This window comes from Callorhinus ursinus, unplaced genomic scaffold (genome assembly GCF_003265705.2).
Source record: "Callorhinus ursinus isolate GAN/ISIS: 27379988/994484 unplaced genomic scaffold, GSC_fseal_2.0 scaffold2, whole genome shotgun sequence".
NCBI classification, from domain to species: Eukaryota; Metazoa; Chordata; class Mammalia; order Carnivora; family Otariidae; genus Callorhinus; species Callorhinus ursinus.
The window spans coordinates 85,891,820-85,904,021 of NW_027397064.1; the positions used below are offsets into that span (position 1 = coordinate 85,891,820).

The window sequence follows — 12,202 nt, forward strand, 5'->3', positions numbered from 1 at the left end:
ATCCAGGGAAGTACAACCCTAGATGATGCTAGGGAATGTCTTCATACTCCTCACTGCTTTCTTTGCTGTAATTCTTAAAAAGAAAGAAAGAAAGCAAAATCTAATGTCCTATGGCTCTTACATCTAACCTCCAACTCTATTATTATCTAATGTATATGCTAAAGTTTTCTTTTAGAAGGTAAAGAAGGGCTCCTGTGTGGTTCAGGCTGTTAAGCGTCTGCCTTCAGCTCAGATCATGATCCCAGGGTCCTGGGATAGAGCTCCGCATCGGGCTCCCTCGTCCGCGGGAAGCCTGCTTCTCCCTCTCCCACTCCCCCTGCTTGTGTTCCCACTCTCGATATGTATCTCTCTGTCAAGTAAATAAAATCTTAAAAAATAAAAAAGAAAAAAAGAAGGTAGAAGAATCATTCATGGTTTTCTGCCAAGGCTGGTTCTCTGGTTTTGCTTGTGGGGAGAATAAGCAGGTGCCTGTATAGAGAAGGAAGAGTTCCTTGTTTAGAGTATCATAGTATCCATAGCCACTTGAAATGTTTGGAATTCAGTAATTACAATATAATCGCCTTGCTTTATTTTTTCCCTTTTTTTTTAAAGCACTCTATATTAAAATGTGAGTATTCTTAGAAAGGGTGACATATTATGTCTTAGTAACCTTGGTAATTTATGAGACTGGTGGATCAGATTTTTTTCAGTATACCATCTGGCTAAGAATGGCTTCCTGCAGAATGATAGGTGATTATGTCTTGACATGCAAAGATTCACTATTCATAGTTTTTACTATTTTTAGGTAGTCCAAAGGTCTAGTTCCTGCACAATTTGTCATTTTATTGAGGCATAACTGAGAATGGTATTTGATGACATGATGGTATATGAGACTGTGAGGTAGGAGTGAGCCTAGGGGACCATAACCATAGTAACCCAGATTTGCTGTTCTTTACTCAGTCAAGTATACATGAAGGAAATGATAGACACTATGGTAAACAGTAAATGGCAGAGAAGTAGCTCAGTGCCTAGAACAGAGTATGTGCTTGGTAAATGTTTGGGTTTTGTGTTTTTTTGTTTGTTTTGTTTTGTTTTAGATGCTTTAAACAATTTTGTGAACATTCAGGAAGCAGAATAGGGGACTGAGATTTTGAGAATTAGTAAAAGGAATGCCAAGAGGCTGGAAGAGATTAAAAAAAAAAAAAACAGTGAGGCATTTTACTAGTCCTGTTATTCAGGACTCATGCTACCTTTGCTGTAGTATTGACATTAGAATGGCTTGGGAAGATGTGCATAATCTCCACAAATTTGCCCTCTCCACCAAGGCCCTCTTCAGATAAACATATAATCCTAGTGTGCTTACTATGCAGATACAGTTGCAGAACAAGCTACTCTTGTAGTATTGCCTAAATCAGGCAGTATTGCCTAAATCTCTGTCTAAGAGAAATACTAGAGCTTCCCAGGCTGCCTTTGAAAACCTAGCCTGGCCATTGAATATATTTCTCTATTTCCTGGACTATTTATACCCTACATCTTTTCTGGCTCTTTACTTAGCTGGAAATCACATTCCATGACAGAAAAGGGCAATGATTTCTGATAGAATTTCCATGACCCAAATTAAATATCACTTATTTTCCACCCAAATACTATTGAGTATGTCGTGTTGAGGTATTAAGGTACTCATGAATATTCTATGTGTGTTTTCTGTTTTTTGTTTTGTTTTTTTTTCTTTTGCTAGAGGACATTACTTTCACAGTCTAGCACCTTTCTTGACATCTTAAACAGAGAACGTAACCATGGTGTCTTTGATTTATCGAGAGTGTAAGAAAATATCAGACACAGAAAAAAAATGCATGTCTTCCATTTGCTTTACTACTTAACATCATAACTTCAATCTAGCTGAGGACTTCTTTGTATGGGTATAAAAAATCCCATGGCCACATTTATAGGCTCTAGACTTGACAATTGATAAAATTTATTTTTACAAATGGCACAACATATAGGTATAAATTTCTATCACACTATTTAACTTTTGTAGAGTAGCTATAGAACTATAAATTCTCCATTTAGAATATGTGATAGATTATACATGCTCTCCAATTAACTCCCTTTTTTGGTCTCAAAATTGGACATATAATGAAAATTAAAAACAAATGAGGCACATTTAAATTCATAGAAATTACAGATTGTTTAATTTTAAGATGAGATCAGGATATATATGTATGTGTGTGTGTATATATTACTTTGTTTTGGGAAAGTAGAAGTATATAGCTATCGAAAGCCTCAGGGAAAAAATAAAGGGAAAAAGAGAATATTTTGTCCTTTCTAATAAGAATGCCTTCAAGGTATCCCCTGTATCAATAGCAATCAACAAAGAAATAACCACAGTTAGAGAATACCTCTCCGGCACTCCTCCCCCTAGAGTCCATACTTGTCCTTGACTTTGATGACTGATATTCAGCATATTCTCCTGAGTCAAGCTGCTTAGAGTCATTTTAGCCCTGAGAAAGGAAAATTCCTTGTATTGATTGCATTTTTAAATGTGTGTGAGCATTTCTTCTTAGCACGAGGACTCACAGAGCCTCCATCTGTGCTTTCTATGACAGATAACACTTGCCAAATTATTAGATAAATTATATCTTAATAGTCTTTAGAAGTTTAGAACAATATACCATCAAATTGCAAACGATATAGCTAGTAAAGTAGGTAGAAGATTGTTATATAATCACTACTGAGTACTTAGAACTAATCTGTCTTTTTAAAAGCCTTCCTCTTGTTTGAATAGAAGAATACATTGTGCTCCTATCTAAGGCCAATCCCTTCAACTGTGCATCAATCTCATCTACTCTTGCCTATTCAAGAATTAGACTCATACAGTTGTCTTCTCTGTTCCTTGAATCATCAGTATTTTGACTTCTGCTGGATCTTTCCCATGAGTACACAAGCTTGTTGTAAAGATGATGCAAAACAACTTTCTTTAAACCTCTGTTCCTCTTCAGCTACCACTGCATTTTTCTTTTCCCTTTATAGAAAAACTCACAGAAAGGATTTTCTTCTTTCTCTACTTCCTCCCCTTCTGGTCTTACATTCTTATGACTCACTTACACCTCTACTGTCAGGGTTACAAGTAATCTCCACAGTTGCCTAATCACTCAGTTACCAATCCTTAGCACAATTTATCCTTGTCTCCTCTTTGAATGCTTTCCTTTTTAAAGTAGTACATTTTAGAGTTTTAGAGTTTTCCTTTTAGCTTACTGGGAAATTTTTTTCTCAGTTTATTTTGCTTCATTATCCTCATTATTTTTGGCATGACCCAGTGTTCAGTTGTTTGGACATCTCTTCCTTTATTGATTTCCTAAGTACTCTCATCTTGTATCATGACTTTAACAACACATCCTTTTCCATGTTTTTATAAAACATCTAGAGACTGAGACTCGTGAGTTTTCATCATCAGCCCTGACTTCACTGTTTCACCAAACTCGCTTAGATGGTGAAACTCAATTCAGTATCTCGTTCAGAAATTTAATAGAAATATCAAACTTTTCATGTCCCAAAATCTTAATTCTCTCCCTTGACAGTGGTATGTGTCACCCTCCACTCATTCACCCGGTTGTTCGAGCCAAAACATTGGGGTCATCCTTGACCCCATTCTTTCTCTCAAACCCTTTGATTCAAACTTTTAGGGTTATTCTGAATTGGACTACTTTCTTTAAGGAGCAGCCTGCATCCTGATGACTACTAATGCTCTTCCTTTTTTCATAGAATTTATCACCGCCAAACAATATTAAATAGTATTTGTTTGCTTGTTGTCTGCTTCCTTCACTAAAATGTAAGCTCTATGAAAACAGGGTTTTTATAGTTTTGTTAACTGCTATATCCCTAGCATCTAGAGCAGTGCGTGACAGAAACTAGCCATATTCAAAAAAAATATTTGTCAAATGAGTAAATAAATGTGCAAATACTAAGACAGTATTTTCTTTCTTGGGGAAAGTTAAATGTGACTTTTTTTACAGACCCATCTTTTCGAACAGGAACTATTTCTGAATAAGAGCTATTTAAAGGCATTTTAGAATGGTCCAACATCTATTACATTTTGAACTCAATTATTAGCAATTTATAACTTAGGTGGACATATCTGAATTGGGGGAAAAAGTATTTCTATAGCTAACATAGTTATTGTTTCCTATAATTAGAAAGATGATGAAGAGATTAAAAGTGGCCACCTCTCAGTAACTAATGTTAATTGACATCCCTGGACCATCTGCTACTTCTAATATTCACGCAATAACCTAAAATTTGAATGAATTATCCTCTGAGAGTTTGAAATTTACTAATATAACCCTTTAGTTATCAATTAAATTTCTTTCATTTCCTTGATTAAAAATCACAGTGCATTGTTTATTTCATTTTACTTATTGAAATTCAAATACATTATCATTCTTAAATTTGCAAATTCAAGTAAAATACCTTTAGAAACATTGGAGAGTCCATATTCAAGCATCCCTCCACGTGTCATTCATTTATTGAATGCTGAACATGTGCCAAGTAAGATTTTCCAGATAATAGGGGAAATACTTCCTTGCTCTGGTAGACCAGCTCTTTAAGAACAAAAAAATTGTGAGAGCTGTTCATTTGCAAAATGAAAAAGCTTTTTTTGTGTGTGCATAGCATGATATTACTGACCTTAATTGTTTTTATAAAATCATCTTTTTTTCCTCAGAAACAGCATATCTCATCACTTTTCAATCATAACACTTCAAATTAAAATATACTCTAAAAGAAAATACTTGCATTTCACTAAAAAGATGTAAATAACAAAAAGTTCAAACTGTTTAGAAGTCTGTGGTTAATGCAGGTGGAGAAGTAGTTTACCTGATGAGTTTTTATGATGCCAAAGACAAGATTACAAAGCACAACACCATACTAATAATTTGCCAACACTAAATTCAGCATCATCTCTTAAAGCTGACTCTACTTGCCTTCCTGTTTCTTTTAATAACACCATTATTCTCCCCATTACCCAACTCTAAAATTTCTGCATAATTCTGGACTTCATGTCCCTTCTTGTCTACATCATTGAGAACTTCTAATTCATTACACGAATCCATCTCTACTTAAGAACTTAACACCACCTATTTTAGATTCTTATTAGCTATTTTCTGAGAAATTAAAATAGCATCTCTGTATCAGTAATCCAGATATCCAAAGCCTATGTCCACAAGTTTTTCTGAAAAAATTTGGATTGTCTTCTTTATAATTAAAAATAAAATTAGGGCCGCCTGGGTGGCTCAGTCAGTTGGGTGTCTGCCTTCGGCTCAGGTCACGATCCCAGAGTCCTGGGATCAAATCCCGTGTCAGGCTTCCTGCTCAGTGGGGTGTCTGCTTCTCCTTCTCCCTCTCTCTCTGCCTCTCCTCCTTGTTCTTGCTCTCTCTCTCTCTCAAATAAATAAATAATAAGATTGATAACAGTGTCTATTTACAAGATGTAGAACCTAGTATATTCTAAGGATTCTCTGGGGCTTACATTTCTTCTAATGATGCCTGCTTCCAATACATACATGGCCATTCTTTATGTACTGCGTTGGCATACATGGCCATTCTTTATGTACTGCGTCAATCTAAACAAGAGCAAAGATACCTTCTTCTTTCCCCTAACTCCTTTCCAACCGCACTCCAGAATGCGGTAGCATTACATATTTATTACCTTCCTGTCTGATATGAATTATACTGTATCACTGCTTTTTAAAGATTTTATTTATTTATTTAAGAGAGAGAGAGACAGAGAGAGAGAAAACAAGCACCAGTGGGGGAGGGGCAGAGGGAGAAGCAAGCTCCCTGCTGAGGGAGCCTGACACTGGGCTGGATCCCAAGACCCTGGAATCATGACCCAAGCCGAAGGCAGATGCTTAACCCACTGAGCCACCCAGGCACCCCAGAATTATACCATACTACTTTAAAAGTAAAAGTGAAAACAATTTAAAAAATTCAATGGGAAATATATCCACCCATTATATTCTACTCACCCATATGGTATTCTAAGTATCATTTCCAGCTTGATCTTAAAACACAGTTTTGATCACATTATGCTTTCTTTCTAAAATTTACATTGGTTTCCCATTGCACCCCGAATTAAAAATAAGTTTATTATCTTGACATTCAAATGACCTATGTATGCAGTCTTTCCTCAATGTACTTTCTCAGCTACTGCAGGCTCTGAGTTTGAATATAGGTCTTTTCACTTAGTGGCTATGTGATCTTAAGCAAGTTACTTAAACTGTATATAACTTCTTTTTCTTATCTATAAAATGTGAATAATATTAGCACCTGATTAATAGGTATGTTGTGAATAAACTAATAAATATAAAGCATGCATTATAGTGTCTGGCTCCTAAGATATACTCAAAAGGGGTTAGCTATGTTACTATCATTATGAAGTACTTCCACCATTCATGCATGCTCTACCCTCCAGAAAACTGAAAACTGATGTCACTATCTTCCCAACATATTCTAGTCTCTCTTACATCTATGCTTTCAGCAAAATCATTTGTTCCAACTGCATTTCCATCTCTACATTGCAATTTCTGTTCCTCCATTAGGGCAAAGCTGAAATCAAATGCCATCAGCGTTAAAGAACTTTTGACACTACTAAATAGATATGTCTTAGTCTCTTTGTGCTGCTGTAACAAAATACCACAATTTGGGTGGCTTATTAGCAATATAAATTTATTTCTCAGAGTTCCAGTATCTGGGAGTCTGAGATTAGGGTGCCAGCAGGCCTGGAGAGGACTTCTGGGTCACAGATCTACTGTACTGTTACATGATGGAAGGGGCTAAGGATCTCTGCGGAGACTCCTTTATAAGGTACTAATCCTATTCATGAAGGTTCCACCTTCATGACTTAAGTACCTCTCAAAGGCCTTCCCCCTTAGTATCATCACCATTAGGATTTCAACATACGAATTTGGGGGGACACAAACATTCAGACCATAATAAGATATAGCTAACCATTCTTTGAAACTCAATGCTATTATGTATCTTTTATAAGAGGCATCCAACCTGACTTAAAAAATACAGACCTTTGTATATACACCTTAATCTTTCTACTAGATTATATTTTTCTTAAAGGCAGACTGTTTTACTGATCTTCAGATTCTAGTTGGATACCTTAGATCTATAAATACTAAATAATAAGATAAAAATACAATAAATAAAGCATTTTCATCCAAACAATAGTTTAGCATAAATACATCGAGACAAGTAGTGCTAAGACAGATTACAGCAGAGTTGTAGCAATATGCATTTTTTAAAGATTTTTTATTTATTTATTTGACAGAGAGACAGTGAGAGAGGGAACACAAGCAGGGGGAGTGGGAGAGGGAGAAGATGCAGGGCTTGATCCCAGGACCCTGGAATCATGACCTGAGCTGAAGGCAGACCTTTAACGACTGAGCCACCCAGGCGCCCCTGCATTTTTTTTTTTTATTTTTTTTGCTTAGCTCCATGCTGTTTTTAATGCAGTTTAATGTTTCCACATTTGGTTCATATTTTATTTTTACTTTTATAAAATGTGATATAATACTTTCCTCAGATATAATGCATGATATTCTAAATGTTATTCAGTTCAGTAAATATATTTTTCCATTAAAAAATAGTTGAGGGAAATAGAGAAACAAATTTAGCCATGTACATTTTTGACATGATAAGAAAAAAAATTCAACCCCATATCTTCTTTTGATTGTTTTTTCTACTTATGTTAACTTCATTCACATTTTTGTTTGGTTTGGTTGACTTTGACCTCTACTTGATATTATTTGAATAATGCTTTTCCTCAATTTTTAAACTAGATAATTTCCTAATACTTCGTATTCTTCTTCTGTTTTTTGCACAAATTACTTTTTTTTTTTCTATTTATAGTCTCTTTACACTGATTGCTCTTCATTTTGTTTCCCATTGGGTTCACCTTCTTATGGCAGGATGCATTTTAGCATTTTTACTTCTCATTTCTAACTTCATCCAGTTTTCTTTATTTTTAAAGACTTTATACAATTTGTATATGATAAATTAAAAGTAATACTTTAAAATTCCTCTTTCAATTATTTCAAGTTTGTATTTGTTAACCAATTCTTTGGGTTGCGTAGATGATAGTTTTCTGTTTTTTTACACATTCAGTCTTACTCTGACCCTTCATTTTATATATTTTACATGTGAGTCATTATTTAACTTTTATCCAGTTAAACCTGAGATTCTTTTTGTCTTTTGTTTTGTTTTGTTTTGTTTTTTCATCTTTGACTCAACATATATTAAGGTACAACTACTGAGCTTCATTCAGTGGAGATAATTGCTCACAATTGCAGAGAAATTAGAACACAATGTAACTAGTTAATAAACATTTATATGTGTATATATATCCATGTACATACATTTGTTATAACATAAATATTTATTAGGTTTATATTTATGTGTAACAATCCATAATTCTAATCGTGTAAAAGAAAAACAGCTGAACTAATATTCTTAGAATTGAATAGAAGAATAAGAAGTTTAAAAGAAACCTGAAAAATAAGTTTTATTCACTCTGAAAACATTCATTTAGAATTAACCATCTGTCAAAATCATATTATTATAAATGCATACATATACATTTAGTATATTCTTTTTTTTAAGATTTTATTTATTTATTCATGAGAGACAGACAGAGAGAGAGAGAGAGAGAGGCAGGCAGAGGGAGAAGCAGGCTCCCCAAGGGTCAGGGAGCCTGATGCGGGACTCGATCCCAGCACCCTGGGATCATGACCTGAGCCGAAGGCAGACGCTTAACCATCTGAGCCACCCAGGTGCCCCTGACTATGAGAGGATAAGGATATGTTTGCAAGGATGTGGTTATAGTGGCTTGGAATTTAAATAGGCATTTTTATGAATCTAGTCAGTTGAGCTTCTCCGTGTTTCCAAATTTCTCTTTTTAATTCAGTTTTCTAATTGGTCTTCAAAAATTGTAGCTCTGATTAATATAACATGTATGATAGGAAAAAAACACTTTCTGACCATACAGAGCATAAATACACATCTTTATAACTGTTTGGGAGAGAAAATACCTGTTTTTTATGCCGTTGACATATGGTGAATGGTGAAGAAGCTGAGGACAATTTTCCTCCCCCAGCATGACACAATTGACAGTCTGTTGGAGAGGTTTGTTCAAGCTAAGTCTTGGTTCTTTAAGTTAGAATATTCATTGAGGGCTTTCTTATGTTTTGGTCTCTTCTATATGGAAACTTAGTACTTATCACTTCTCACTAAGTGTTGATGTAGGTATTCCTTTAACTAAAGTCATCTAATGTGCTTTCCAACTCTTCCTTTGGGAAAACTGTCCACTGACTCTAAGGGTGGCATTTTTTAAGAACATTACGTTTATTCTGATCAGACTTATATCCTTGTCACCCAAGCTAATGGTGTTCTTACCTCGGCATGTGGAAACTTGAGGTAATGATGCACACTGGAGATCAGACATGGTGTGGGTTGAGGCAGATTACCTATGCAAGCTTTCATGAAGTAGGAAGAATAAAAGGTTTATATCCTTAGCCCCTGATTATTTTTGTGGGTTCCTGTGTTTCACTGGCTTCCTCCCACCACCATAAGTAGGTCTTATGTTATTTGTGTAAAGAGGGAAATCACAGTTAATAATTAACTGAGACACATGAATATTATTTCAATGAAGCACATCACAACTAACAAGTATCCTTCCTCCAGTGTGTCATTTGAATTTTTAAAGTCACCATTATCAAATCAAACTATCTCAAATTATGAAGCATCCGCTTTATTGGTTTTCTTTTAAACAGAAGTTATAAAATCAGTGGTTGTTATGTTTGGCATTAAAACAATCAACTGAGTCACTCAAAAAGCAACTACAAAAATCAGATTGATCAGTTCTGTCAAGTAAGCATTGCCTGTGTTGACCATTAATTCATTTTCATCTCAGTTTCTAAGGGGAATCAGTGTCACTTCATATTATAGACTCACTCCAAAGAATGTTTATTACATAAGTAAATTTACTGACTGGTAGCCAGTCAAGAAATTATTGTCTACATCTGGACTTCTCATAAAACTTGGAAGCAAAGAAACTTTCAGTAGTGGTTCACTTTTTAATTTCACTATCGATCATTTCAGTTGTCAAATTAAGCACTGACAGACCGGCAATATATCTCTGTTAACCTCATAACACAGCCACCTAAAACCCCTTCATAACCTGAGAAATATATGATCCAACAGGTTTCAGGAGTGCTAAAGTCAACTGGAAAACAACAGAGCTAGGAGTGTTGAAAAGGGACTAAGTCTGGACTTCCAAATTAGGGAATGACAAGGGCAAACATTGCATGGTTCAAGATGGATTTAAGAGGTTAAGAGAGAAGCCAACTAGCTAACCAAGCTTGGATGTGGTCCTGTGACAAGGTTATGTCAAGCAGAGATAATCCACGATTTTACTAATTCTTCTGAGAGAACTTTTTATTGTGGAAATGATCTCAGCATTTTAGAGACTTCTTTGTTGTTGGGTTAATTAATTGTATAATCTCACTGAGACTTTTTATCGTTGTTTATTTTTGTTTGTTTTGATGTTTTTATTAAGTCAAAAACTTCTAGTGTCTCTCTGAACGTGGAGAAGAATTTTATGCCTTGATTGAGTTGATTCCTTAGGGTGTAAAAATCCAAATGCTGTTCTATCTGAGTAAAACACAAGGAGCCTGATATCCTTACTCACATCAGAAACGATGAAGACCATTAAATAATCTTTTAAAAGTTGAGACTTGTTTAATTATATTACTCATAATATACATATTTGCTTTTGTCCTACCTTTACAATGTTCAGTGTCAGTTTCTTGAATGATCAAATGATGTTTATGAAATTTTCTGTTAGCCAGTCTTTCTCTAGATTCCATTCATCAGTTAAGAAAACCAAATTATTTTGTAACATTTCACCAAATGCTTCTAAAGAACTTTACTCTGCAAGAATTCCATGTCCATTGTAGGTATTCAGAAATTTTTATTGAATAACCACTAGATTCTAAATACTAGAGATACAGCAGCAGAAGTAGAAAATAACAAATCAGAAAAACAATATATATATACAATGTTTGGTCATGATAAGGGAAAAATGAAGCAGGGAAGGTTTATAGGGAGTTTGTATATAGAGTTTGTTAAGAGCTTGCAATTTTTACAAAGTAAAGTGGTAAGAGAAGTTTTCACCAGAAAGGTAACATTCAAATAATACCATAAATGAGGTGAGCAAGTCAGGCCTTCTGATATATATGGGGGTGATTAGGAACACGGAAGAGCTTCTGAGATGGAAGTTTATTTGGCTTGTCATTCAAGGAACAGTAAGAAGGGTGGTGTGTCTGGAGGGAAATGGCAAGGGTGAGAGTAGTAAGGAAATAAAGGAAATGAGGTCACACAGGTAACAAATTAGATCATGGAGGGCTTTATAGGGCATTATGAAGGCTTTGACTTTTACTCTGATTGGAATGGGAGCTTTTTGAGGAATTGGGCAGAAGACTGACTTAATTGACATTAACATTTTAAAGGTATAACTCTGGCTATCGAGTTGAGATAGACTAAAGAGGAGGAGGGCATTGATGAAAGAAGAGAAACTAGTTAGAAGACTCTTGGAATGATCTAGTTGAGAGATGATGGCAGCTTGGAGCAGGGTGGTAGTTAGTAATAGTCACTGAGGAATGGTGGGATTCCTCATATGTTTGGCATCAGAATCAAAGATATTTATTGATACTTCGGATGTAAGGCAGAGAAAAAGAGGAATTGAAGATTTTCAAATTTTTATTTCCTAATTAGCACAGAAGCTACTCTGATTATGACTGTATCACTGAACTCTTTCAATACTAATTTTACTTGAAATTTTACTGTTATCTTTAAATCTTAGCAAGCATTGAAATTTTGGTCAATTAGTACATATTCATTAAAATCTCACTAATCCTAACATAAGCAAAGATGAATTGTTCTAAAAGTAATATCAAGCAGATTTCTTTTATTTCTATAATCTTATTTTCCTGACTATAAAGAAGGAACATGGAAAGAAGTAGCTCAGTAATTATAATCTAGTCACCAGGGGAATTTGGGTCAGTCAAGGAGCCAGTGTGGTTGAAATCACAGGTGCTGCTTGTATGGGCCTATGAGCTTTGCATGTTTCACTCCAGAGAAATCCATTTCTGGCTTCATATAT

General features: G+C 35.0%; 1 protein-coding gene across 1 annotated transcript in view; it reads left to right on the plus strand.

The window, feature by feature from the left end:
* The window catches only part of LRP1B (LDL receptor related protein 1B), a 1,894,461-nt gene that overhangs the window by 881,463 nt on the left and 1,000,796 nt on the right, over nucleotides 1-12,202 (plus strand). The window lies entirely within an intron of this gene.